General features: G+C 41.2%; 1 protein-coding gene across 1 annotated transcript in view; it reads left to right on the top strand.

Annotated features, from left to right (window-relative positions):
* Window positions 1–7275: 7275 nt before the first annotated feature.
* The window catches only part of ST6GAL1 (ST6 beta-galactoside alpha-2,6-sialyltransferase 1), a 180468-nt gene continuing 175721 nt past the window's right edge, over window positions 7276–12022 (top strand). Inside the window, exon 1 of the mRNA XM_033127467.1 lies at window positions 7276–7568. The gene's annotated coding sequence lies outside the window, so the exon portion shown is untranslated. The remainder of the gene's footprint in view (window positions 7569–12022) is intronic.

The raw sequence follows: 12022 nt of genomic DNA, 5'->3' as shown, positions 1-12022 counted from the left end.
AAAAAAAAAAAACTCACGAAAATATACTCAGCATCATTAATAATTAAGGAAATATAAATTAAAATCATGAAGAATACCACTTCATAAGCACCAGAATGGCTAAAATTAAAGTCTGACAATACCAAATGTTGATGAGAATGTGGAACTGGAAAACTCCTACTTTGTTGTTAGAAATGTAAAATGGTACAACCACTACAGAAAAGCAGTTCAGTAGTTTTTTTTTTTGTTTATTTTTTTTGTTGTTTAAAGATTTTATTGGGGAAGGGGAACAGGAATTTATTGGGGAACAGTGTGTACTTCCAGGACTTTTTTCCAAGTCAAGTTGTTGTCCTTTCAATCTTAGTTGTGGAGGGTGCCGTTCAGCTTCAAGTTGTTGTCCTTTCAGTCTTAGTTACAGGGCGCACAGCCCACCATCCCTTGTGGGTGTCCAACCGGCAACCTTGTGGTTGAGAGGAAGTGCTCCAACCAACTGAGCCATCCGGGAGCTCAGTGGCAGCTCAGCTCAAGGTGCCGTGTTCAATCTTAGTTGCAGGGGGAAGAGCCCTCCATCCCTCGTGGGACTTGAGGAGTTGAACCGGCAACCTTGTGGTTGAGAGCCCACTGGCCCATGTGGGAATCGAACTGGCAGCCTTTTGAGTTAGGAGCATGGAGCTCCAACGGCCTGAGCCACCAGGCCGGCCCCCAGTAGTGTTTTTTATAGTTAAACATTTATTTACCATACAAACCAGAGAAATGAAAACATCTATCTACAAAAATAGCTGTATATGAATATTCATAGCTGTTTTATTCATTATTAATAATAGCCACAAACTGAAAAAAACACAAATCTTTATCTACAGGTAAATGGATAAACAAATTGTTGTGTATTCATTCATGCCGTAGACTATCACTCAGCAATAAAAGGAACAAATTTCTGATACTTGCAACAGCATAGATCAATCTAAAAAATATTATATTGAGTAAAAAAAAAAGGCTAGACTCAGAACTGTAAATACTGTGTGACTTCATTCATATCAGGGTGTCCAAACTTTTTTCAACGTTTTTCACCAAGGGCCATATGCGGTAAAATGCACAAACAGCCGGGCCACTCACTCGAGGTGAAGTACGTATTGCCTCACCTGGTTTATTTAAGTAAACTAAATATATTTTTGGAATTTGCTGCGGGCCAATTAACAATGGATTGTGGGCCTCAGTTGGCCCGCGGGCCGCAGTTTGGACACCCCTGATTTATATGAAGGTGTAGATCAGACGGAGCTATGTTACCATAACGGCAGAAATAAGATCATGATTGTTGTATAAGGTGGTGGTAAGGGGGATTGACTTCAAAGGGACAGGAAGCAAATCTATATTTCGATACAGTGGTGGTTATATGGCAGTAAACATTTAAAAAAATTATTCCATCAGACACTTAAAATGTGTACATTTTTTGTATGTAAATTATACCTCAATAAACTTAATTAAAAATACAGTGAGGTACATAACACTGTTATAAATGTACTTAATAACAATTGTACACTTAAAATGGTTAAAATGGTCAATTTTATTTTATGCATATTTTACCACAATAAAAAATGCAATGAGGTATATTTTTTCTAAAATTATGATATTTAAAATTTTAAAAATATGCAAAAATAGAAAGACTAGTTCAATAATTCTCTGTATATCCTCTATGCATTATCTAGATTTAACCATTATTAAAGCAAATGTGGCAAAATTTTACCTATGTTTGTGTACATACAAACACACTGGAATAAACTATTAAATTTACGGTTATATTTATTCCTATAAATATTAAATTCATTAATATTTATTACACTTGACTAAGTTAACAATAATTCATTAATATCATTTTTATCCAGTCAATTTTCCCATTCCCATTTTATCCAGCTCACATTTTCCTATTCATCCCCAAATTTTCTCTTTTATCCCAATTAAAATTAAATGAAGATATACGAGGTCTGATAATTAAGTTTGCGAACTTGTTGCAAAGATGTTGCTAATCTTTTTGTGAAATCAGAGGGATTATTCATTATGAATTTGTACCAACTGAACAAACAGTTAACCAAGTTTACTATTTGGAAGTGCTGAAAAGGCTGCATGAAAAAGTTAGACAAAAACGACCCATAACTTTTCTCCAACAATTCATGGCTCTTTCATCACCACAATGCACCAATTCACACAGCATTGTCTGTGAAGAAGTTTTTAGCCAGTAAACAAACAGCTGTATTGGAACACCCTCCCTACTCACCTGATCTGGCCCCCAATGACTTCTTTCTTTACCCGAAGATAAAGGAAATATTGAAAGGAAGACATTTTGATGACATTCAGGACATCAAGGGTAATACAACAACAGCTCTGATGGCCATTCCAGAAAAAGAGTTCCAAAATTGCTTTGGAGGGTGGACTAGGCGCTGGTGTCAGTGCATAGATTCCCAAAGGGAGCACTTCAAGGGTGACCCTAGGAATATACAGCAATGAGATATGCAGCATTTTTTCTAGGATGACTTCGCAAACTTAATTGTCTGACCTCATCTATATAGTCTTAGTCAATAAAAAAATACATGTATACATGCATAAATTCAATATAAAATATATATATGTAGGGGTGTCTGGTTAGCTCAGTTGGTTAGAGAGTGGTGTTAATAACACCAAGGTTGCCAGTTCAATCCCCGCATGGGCCACTGTGAGCTATGCCCTCCTTAAAAAAAAAAAAAAAAAAAAAAAAAGTAAAAAAAATATATACTTATATAGTCTTAGTCAGTTCGGGCTGCTATAAGAACAGAAATTTATTTCTCACAGTCCTGAGGCTAAAATCCTGAGATCAGGGTGTCAGTATGATCAGGTTCTGCTGAGGACTCTTTCCCCATTGCAGACTCCTGATTTCTCATTGTGTCTTCACATGGCAGAAAGAGAGTGAGCTAGCTTTCTGGCCTCTTCTTATAAGGACACTAGTCTTATTCATGAGGGCTCCAGCATCATTCATGACCTAATTACCTCTCAAAGCTCCGACTCTAGTATCATCACCTTGAAGATTAAATTTCAACATATGAATTTTGGGAGCAGGACAAAAAATTCATATATATATATATAAAACACATAAATTATATATCCATATATATTATATATATTTTATATATATGTATATACTTCATTTAAAGATATACATCAGTATATTAATTTGCTAGGGCTGTCATAACCAAGTACCACAGAGTGAGTGCCTTAAACAACAGAAATTTATTTCTCACAGTTCTAGGGGCTAGAGGTCTGAGATCAAGCTGTCACAGGGTTGGCTTATTCTGAAGCCACTCTGCTTGGTTTGTAGAAGACCATCTTCTCCCCGTGTCTTCACCCAGTCTTTCCTCTGTGTCTATGTCCTAATCTCTCCCCTTTTTTAAGGACACCAGTCATACTGGATTAGGGCCCACTCTAATGACCTTATTTAACCTAATTGCCTCTTAAAGATCCTATCTCCAAATGCAGTCACATTCTGAGGTACTGGTGTTTAAGACTTCAGCATATGAATTTGGCAGGGGAAGTGACACAATTCAGTCCATAACAATAAGGTACACATATACTATTTTGTATGCCTCCAAGAGGCTACACAACCAATGTTGACCATCTTTGCTTCTATGGGGAGGAAACAGGTAAGGGGAAAGACACACTTTCCATCCTTTTGGACCTTTCAAAGTATGCTATGCAGATAACACCTATTTAAAACTTTAATTAGGTAAAAATAAGGGGAAAAAATTGGAGTCTCCCAATCTTTCCTTTTTGTCTGCCTTTAAAAATGTTTTTTATTTGCTGAAGATGAAGGGTTTATGCATAAAATAAGCCTGAAAGATCTGGATCTGTGTCCTTTTGAGTTTTTCTAAGCTAGGGAAGCATTTGCTTTGTGCAATCCCCATCAACAATCTGCTGAGATGTGTCCCACGTAATCTACGTAATCTATCTTTGAACAGATTCCTGTACATCCACCCTATAGAAGGGTGGTAGAAATTCCTCTTATGGGTTCCCCATCACAGCTAGTATAACTCCGTTAAAGTCAGATCCTGTGCAAAACCCTGCAAAGGCTCTTGTTTTGCTCAGAGCAAAAGCAATGTCTAGCTACAAAGCCACAAAGCCGGTATGAACTGCCCCTCATTCAACAGGTCCCCTCTGTGCTCCCTGCCCCTTGGTCACTGGTCCAGCCTTCCTGGCCCTTGCTGTTCGTGGAGACACTCCATCAGAAGGCTTCTGCCTGAGGGCACTGCTGTAGCCAACAGACTGCTGTCCCCTAGATATCCAGGGATCTCCACCTTTAAGATTTTGCTCCATGTCACGTCCTCAAGGACACCTTGGCCATGGTATTTACATTTGCAGCTTGCTTCCTTCCCTCTACCCCAGTCACTCTCTCAGCCTTGTTGCCCCTTAATGCTCTCCGTTTTTGTTATGTTTTCTGCAGCACTCATTAGCTCCTAATATGCTGTATGATTTTATTATCTGGCTTCTCCACTAGAATGCAAGCTCCAGGAGAGCAAGAATCTTTGCTTGTCTTGTTCACGTCATGCCTGGCACATAGTAGGAACTCAATGAATATCTTGAATGAATGAACAAAAGAATGATGGATACCAATGTGCCTTTCTCTGTGCCTGAGAAAAGAACCTCTATGTCCCAGGCTTCATTGCCCTTTCTCTCCTGCCCTCTTCCTTTATTTATTATGATGAACAAGTACGAGAATAACCTCACCTCGAGTGTCAGGCCTCCTGCTAGGCCCTTGCCCTGTTGTCTCTTCAATCCTTACAACACCTTGTGATTTAGTTATTAAAAATATGCTAATTTTACCAATAAGGCTTCTGAATGATAAGCAGCTAGCTCAGGGGTACCAATTAGACAAGAGCCCCTGGGCTTTACACAGACTTTCTGTCATAAATTGAGACTTTTCTGGAAGTGCCTCTGTCTTTCCCTCATCTTGTCTTTTAGTCACTAACTACCTGACCATCACCTTCCTAAAAATGAAGTCTACTTTCCCCTTTAACAGGAATTCAATGAATGAGGACGCGGTAGTTGATTGAGAGCTGTGCTCAGCTCAGATAATGCTCATGATAGAATCAGATTTGTGCAGAAGTTTCGTTCAACAAACATTTACGGAGCTCCTGCTGGGCCCTTGGTAACATGCTGGCTTCTGGATTCTTAAGATGACCCTCAGGGAGACTTATAGATGAGCATAAAAGTTACTCCTCAAACCCCACCTCTAGTTTAATTCAAGTTTTCCTGGGCAAAGGTAAACCTGGTCAGTGTTAACCCCAAATTTGGGTGACTAAGGGGCTGTCCAAGGCTCAAGCAGGCCCCATCTTCTCCAATGTTACTTTGAGATTATTTCAGATGGGGGTGGGAGTCAGATCCAGATCCAGACACAGATCCAGACACAGCAGAAAATCCCTAAAATGTCTCTACCAGGAAGGCTGTTACATAATTTCTTCAGAAGTAAATTCACCTTCCTAATTATGCATGCCTGGGGCTAGAATTATAGATAAAGAGCATTTCCCACGTCTAATGTTCTTGCTGCTTCCTTCTTCGAAGCCCTGCTGGCAAACCTGGGCTGTCAGATTCTGCAGAGGTAGGTGAGGCAGACTGGAAGGAGCAGGCTTGACCATGAAGCCCAGAAGTCAGAGTGGAAGTGTCATGCGGGGTCTCTGGTCCCGCTCCCCGTGTAAGAATGCAGGATATGGTGGGGCCAAAAAAGAACACCCACGGAGCCATGGATGGGGGTTTCATACCACTGTAGTCTCACTGGCGGCTGGGTTGGAGACATAAGAAGCAGGAGCCACATGATCCGCAACCTGCTGTCCGCTTTTCTGCCAACCAACCGACCCCCTAGCATAGTCACAGCAGTTATATTAGTGGCTAATGGCTAACTGGTAACAACTCATGGCCACCCAGCCACAGCAGATGGCCATCTAATTACAGATGATGGCCATCTAATAACCGAGCCAGCTCCTTTCCATGTGAGGCGGAGAGCCAGGAAACTGCTCTCTGGGACTCTGTCCCCACAGGAAGACAGGACGGAAGTCATGGAGATGCACTGTCTATACCCCCTCCAAGCGAGGTTTGCTGCCAAGTTGTGGGACTGGTCAGCAAGCAGCCTCCAGTGGTCAGCTCTGTCAGACTCTGTCTCAGCTGTACAGCGGCCTCATGGGTGGCCATGCCATTGGTGGGGCAGCCTGCATCCTGGGCTGAGTGAAGTGGGGGTACAAAACCCTGGACGGCTGTGCCTGAGCTGAGACACTGACAGACAGCCCTTGCTCCAGATCTTCCCACCAGGTTCATGATTTTTCAGGTCTGTAACACTGTTCAACTTGTTTCTGGGCCCAATCCTGCTTCCTTCCTCTTCCTTTCATAGGTGTTGATCCCTAAAAAGCATAGTGCACCCCCAAACTCCATTTCAGTGTCTACTTCTGGAAAACCCAAGCTATGACGATGGGTCAGGAAATGGGGAGTAGGCCCAACTGTGGATACAGACAGAAAAGAGTCTCCATGGCCAAGATAAGCACACAGTTGGCTCTAGGGCCCTCATTTGAGTTTGGGGTGTTCTAACGGGTGGGCAGAGCACAGCAATGGTGTGCAGATATGTCCGTAACGGCCTGAGCCCAGGAAGGCCTATCCAGAGGCAGACCTTCATTTTTACTCTGCAAGGACTCTGTTCTCTTCCCGTCACTCCCAGTGCAGACTCTGGTTATCTCTCTCCTGACTCATTTTCTAATTTCCTGACCTTCCACCAAACCGATTCTTCTGAAACCCTTATCTCATCATGTCATTCCTTTGATGGCAAGCACTTCAAAGTCTCCACGAAATTCAAGATCAGGCCAAAATACTTATCAGTACCTTGAAAACTGGCCCGGTGTGCCTTTCTAAGCCAGCACCTCATCCCCTTCCAGCTAGCTACCTAACAGGCTGAGGAGGGCTTTTCCTATTTGTTACTTTAGGCACACAGTTAAAAACAACAGGCAGTAGTATTCCTCCGCTCCCTTCTAAAGAGAGCTGCCAACTTAGGTGCAGCTGCTTTCCTGGGGCTTATTAAGAAGTAGCAGAACTGGCCCTGCTGCCCTCAGCAACCCCCACAAACACTGTCTCCCCTTAAGCGTGGGGTGGAAGGAGGGTGATGGGGAGATGGGGAATTGTCAAAGACAAGCAGTCGTGTACCCTGCTCAAGATGGTGAAGGTCAAGTGGACATGCCTTGCTGGCTCCTCCCCTTGGGAAGGCTGTGCACTGTGCCAGGTCATCCAGCAGAGGGGCAGACCGCTGGGTGCAAGCAGCAGTGGAGTGAGGGAGTTGAGCCACGCTGGATTTCCTATCTGGGGTCCCTCAGAAGAGTTCTCAGATGAACCCACAGCAGACTCAGCACTTAGACACCCGAAACGCGGAGGATAAGTGGGTCAGCCAGAGTTAGCCAGAGAAGCAGCAGTAACTGTAGGAGGGATCTCACAGTGGCTGGCTAGGGAAAGGGAGACCATCCCCTCTCCCCCTGCTCCTGGCCGTCCCTCACTGGAAGTGCGGTTCCTCCTCAGAAACACAACTCCAGCCTGTATAGGTGAGTTTAAAGTTGTAAACTATCTTTTAATAAGCCAGAAAGGAGCATTTGAAAGAGTGTGGTTGTAGACAGTAATTGAAAAAGAAAGCACTATTGTGTTTATGTCCCAGTGAATCATATTTTAAAATTATGCCACACTCAAACTCTAACGGGACCACCTGCCTGCCTCATATGGACTCCAGGGAAGGGAGGGGACATCAGGCAGGCACCATCTCAGCTCTGTCCCTCAAACCTAGAAACTGTGGACTGTCGATGGATGCCAGAACTTTCCCCCTTCCCTGCAGTCTCAGCAGTAACAGGGATTGGTTGAGCATTTTCTGTTTGGCAGACAGCATTTTAAATTCTTAATGCATATTAATTCATGCTGGGTTTAAGGTGTATATACTATTGCTCTCCATATTTTTAGAAGAGGAAATTAAGGCACAGAGAACTTAAGTAGCTTTTCAAATCCCTTACCTCGTGTCTTAGTTCCTGGTACTGTAACAAAATATCATAGACTGGGTGGCTTAAATAACAAATATTTATTTCTCAGTGTTCTGGAGGGTGGGAAGTCCAAGATTAGGGTGTTGGCAGATTCAGTGTCTAGTGAGGACCTGCTTTCTGGTTTATAGGTGGCTGTCTTCTCCTTGTATCTTTACATGGTGGAGGAAGGGAGAGAGAGGGAGAGGGGCAAGTTCTCTTGTCTCTTAAAAGGACACCAGTCCTATCATAAGGCCTCCACCTTCATTAAGGATCTAATTATCTCCCCAAAGCCTCACTTCCAAATACTATAGCACTGGGGATTAGAGGGGATTAGAGTTTCAACAAATGAATATTGAGAGGACACAACACTTACCAAATGGCAACTGTAAGTACTTGATCAGATAGTTTGGTTCCAAAGCCCTTAGGGTCTTGCCTTCTCTACCTCACCGTCTCCTGAGCACTTGAAAATCCTATCCTTTGGCCTCATTGGAGGGTCTTGTTCTATTGTGTATACCTCACTTTTCCAAATTTTGAATTTCTGCTTCTCCTCTGGCCTTCTTCCCACCCATCTCATATATTGACCGTAACTTCTGCTGGACCTCAGGCTGGTTACGTTAGAGCAGCCCATGCCTGCTGCCTCCATGACTTCTCTTTCTCTAGACTGCTTTCATCTAGTCAACAGTGACTCAGTTCATATCTTTATATTTGTTGCTATTGCTCCTGCCACTCTTGAAAATTCTGCCTTGCTTTTTTCTGTGACAACCCTCCCTGAGAGGTTTCTCTTCCCTCTGGATACTCTTTTTGTGACTCATAGATTGGTTTCTAGCTGGCTCTTTCATAATGCCTCAATGTTGGTGTAACTGTGAACTCCATCCTGAGCTCTCTTCTCAGGGCAATTCTCTTCCTTCAAATACTCTTCTTTCCCCGGCCTTCAATTGCGACTGCTATGCACTCTCTGTGTATTCAGACAGCTACCCTCTACAGCCATAGCCCTTTGCCAAATGGTCTGCTGCACTGGAACATACCTCAGGCAACCTAAACTCCACACTCCCAAGACATCACCTGTCCTTTAAAGCCTGTTCTTGACATAATCCCTATCAGGAGAATAGTTCCTGGGACTGAACCAAGTCTGTTCTCTCTCTCAGTCCCTACTAACCATTTTCCAAATCCTGCTGTTTCTACTTTTTAGTGAAACTTGGGTCTCTGGATACTTTTACACTTAAAAATCATTCAAGATCCTCAAAAGCCTCTATGTATATGAGCTATAATTAGAGAGATTTACTGTATTAGAAATTAAAACAGAGAGTTTGAAATATTTATTTAAAATAACAGTAGACCCATCACATATTACTATGAATAAAATATTTTAATGAAAATATCCCCATTTTTCAAAAAAAAAAATAGAGAAGAATTGTATTGTTTTAAATTTTTGCAAATCTCTTTAATGTCTGGCGTAATAGAAGATGGCTGGATAAACCTATCTGCTTCTGCATTCAGTCTGTTCCAGTATATTATTTTGGTTGAAGTATTGGGAGAAAATCCAGCTTCACACTGACAAGTAGTTGGAAAAGGGAGGGGTGTTTTAACAGCCTTTTCAGATCATTGTAGATTGTTTTCTTTGATACTACTCCAAAGCACGAGTACAATAGATTCTTAAAGGTTGACTGCAATGTGGATTCTGAAACCTTAGAACGAACGTTTCGTACTCTTTTACATTCAACTCTATTGGTCTATTTTACACTTTGAATGGATCTTTTATCCATGCATTATTTTGTGACATTATACATGGGGCTTTTGGAAATATTGTCTCACTGAGTTATGCACATCTTTCACATGTGGATGCATTTCCCTCCATAATATCAAATAATCATGTTTGCTGTTATCACCACGGTAATAGAGCTCCCGTAACAAAGCACTAAAGACAGGATGGCTTAAAATAACGGAAATTTACTCTCTCCCATTTTTGGAGGATAGATATCCAGAATGAAGGTGTTGGCAGGGTTGGTTCCTTCTTGAGGCCCTGAGGGAACATCTGTTCCATGCCTGTCTCCCAGCTTTTGGTGGTTGCCAGGTATCCTTGACATTTCTTGGTTTGTAGCTGCATGGCTTTAATCTCTACCTCCATCTTCACATGGCCTCTTCTCATGTGCGTGTCTGTGTCCATTTATCCAGACCTCTTTTTACGTAAGGACACCAAATCACTGGATTTAGGGCCCATCCTAATTCAGTATGACCTCCTCTTAACTTGGTCGCATCTGCAAAGGCCCTATTTCAAAATAAGGTCACATTCATTGGTACCCAGGGTTAGGACTTCACTTCATCATGTTCTTTGGGGGGACACAATTCAGCTCATAGCAACCACCTCCTCAGAAATATATGTAAGAACTGGGAAGTTGCCACATTCACAGTTGGGGGAAACAAATTTCCAAAATTCTAATTTTTGCCTGAACACTCAAATTTTATCATTGGCCACAAATACAATTAATAACGAAAACAAGGAGCAGTTGGTTGTTTGCCTTGAAATGGCAGGTTCACCTTGTCCATTCTTAAGAAAATGTCTCCCAAATATTTAAGCATGTCTAACCTTAGTTTATCAGTCATGTTTTTTAGACAAAAATGGTGTTCCATAAAAGAAAATACTTTTCTCTGAGACAATTGTGTTTCTCTCTGTAACTAAAGTGCTTTATGTGTCCTTTCTCTTGCATCATACAGAGTATGAAAAAGAGGTGTACTCAAAGTCAAGATTTAATGAAGTTAGTAATTTTTATTGCTTCGTCAAGAATATTTTATTTTATTTATTTTTTAATGTTTTAAATTTATTGGGGTGACAATTGTTAGTAAAATTACATAGATTTCAAGTGTACAATTCTGTATTACACCATAGTATTTTAAAGAGAAATTGACTTATCTTTTTCTGTGTGTACATGGTGGTGAAGAAGACAACACTGTTAGTGGATGTTAGTGCCTTCTTGATTGTGCTAAGACACCAGCAGTTTTATCCATCATTGCTCTTGTATTATTAGGCCAAGGGTTAACACAGTGAAAAAGCCAAATATTGCCTTAATATTATCGCGAAAATAATTTTGATTTTGCAACTCCCCTAAAAGGGCTTTAGAGACCCCTAGTGGTCTATCGACCACATTTTGAGAACAACAGTCCTAGACAACTTTCCATCCACTCTGCCTCTGCCTTAGGGCCCACCAGTTCTTAGGAGGACTATTGCAATAACCACAACCAGTTTTCTCCTCTAGCCAGTGCTCCACACAGGCAGCCAGCCAGTGAGCTCTCAGAAAGGCATATGTCAGTGGGACGCTCTTCTGCTTCAAACTTGCCAGTGGCTTCCCACTGAGTTTAAAGTCCAAAGCCATACCAGTTATTTTAATCCATCATGCTGTTTCCCTTGCCTGGAATGCCCTGCTCTCCTTATCTTTTACCTGGCTAAATCTGACTCTTTAATCCTTAGCTTCTGTCACCTCTTCCAGGAAGCCTTCCTTGACTACCTTTTTGGATTAGCAGGTTTTTCTCCTTTGTGTTTCCAGGCCATCATAGACCGTATTTTGCCATGTATAATGCACATTTTGTTGCCCAAATTTGTGAGGGAAAAATAAGGATGCATATTATACATAGGTAGAATTATGTATATATAAATGTTTTTAATTCTTTTGTTTATGCTTATGAGTTAAAAGTGTAACTTTAGAAATCAATATGATGTCCGTATGCAAAATAATACACTGGAACATGATAGTTTTGTTGAATTTACGATGGACTTGCAACGAGGAAGAGTTCTTGGCCTTCTATGATGCATAAATATCATAAATTTGTTACTGGTGCATAAAATTTCTTGTACCTTGTATCTGTTCTGGTCTTTTGTAATTATTTGTTACATGAAATTTCTTGTATCATAATATGTTAAAAAATAAATGCTAAAATGTCTTTATAATACAAAAATCAAGTACCTAAATGTAAACAAATAAAACTTTGAATTAAAAAAT

Source organism: Rhinolophus ferrumequinum, chromosome 2 (assembly GCF_004115265.2).
Source record: "Rhinolophus ferrumequinum isolate MPI-CBG mRhiFer1 chromosome 2, mRhiFer1_v1.p, whole genome shotgun sequence".
In the NCBI taxonomy this organism is placed as follows: domain Eukaryota; kingdom Metazoa; phylum Chordata; class Mammalia; order Chiroptera; family Rhinolophidae; genus Rhinolophus; species Rhinolophus ferrumequinum.
Note: the sequence above shows the minus strand (reverse complement) of the source record. Positions and strands in the feature narration are given on the sequence as shown.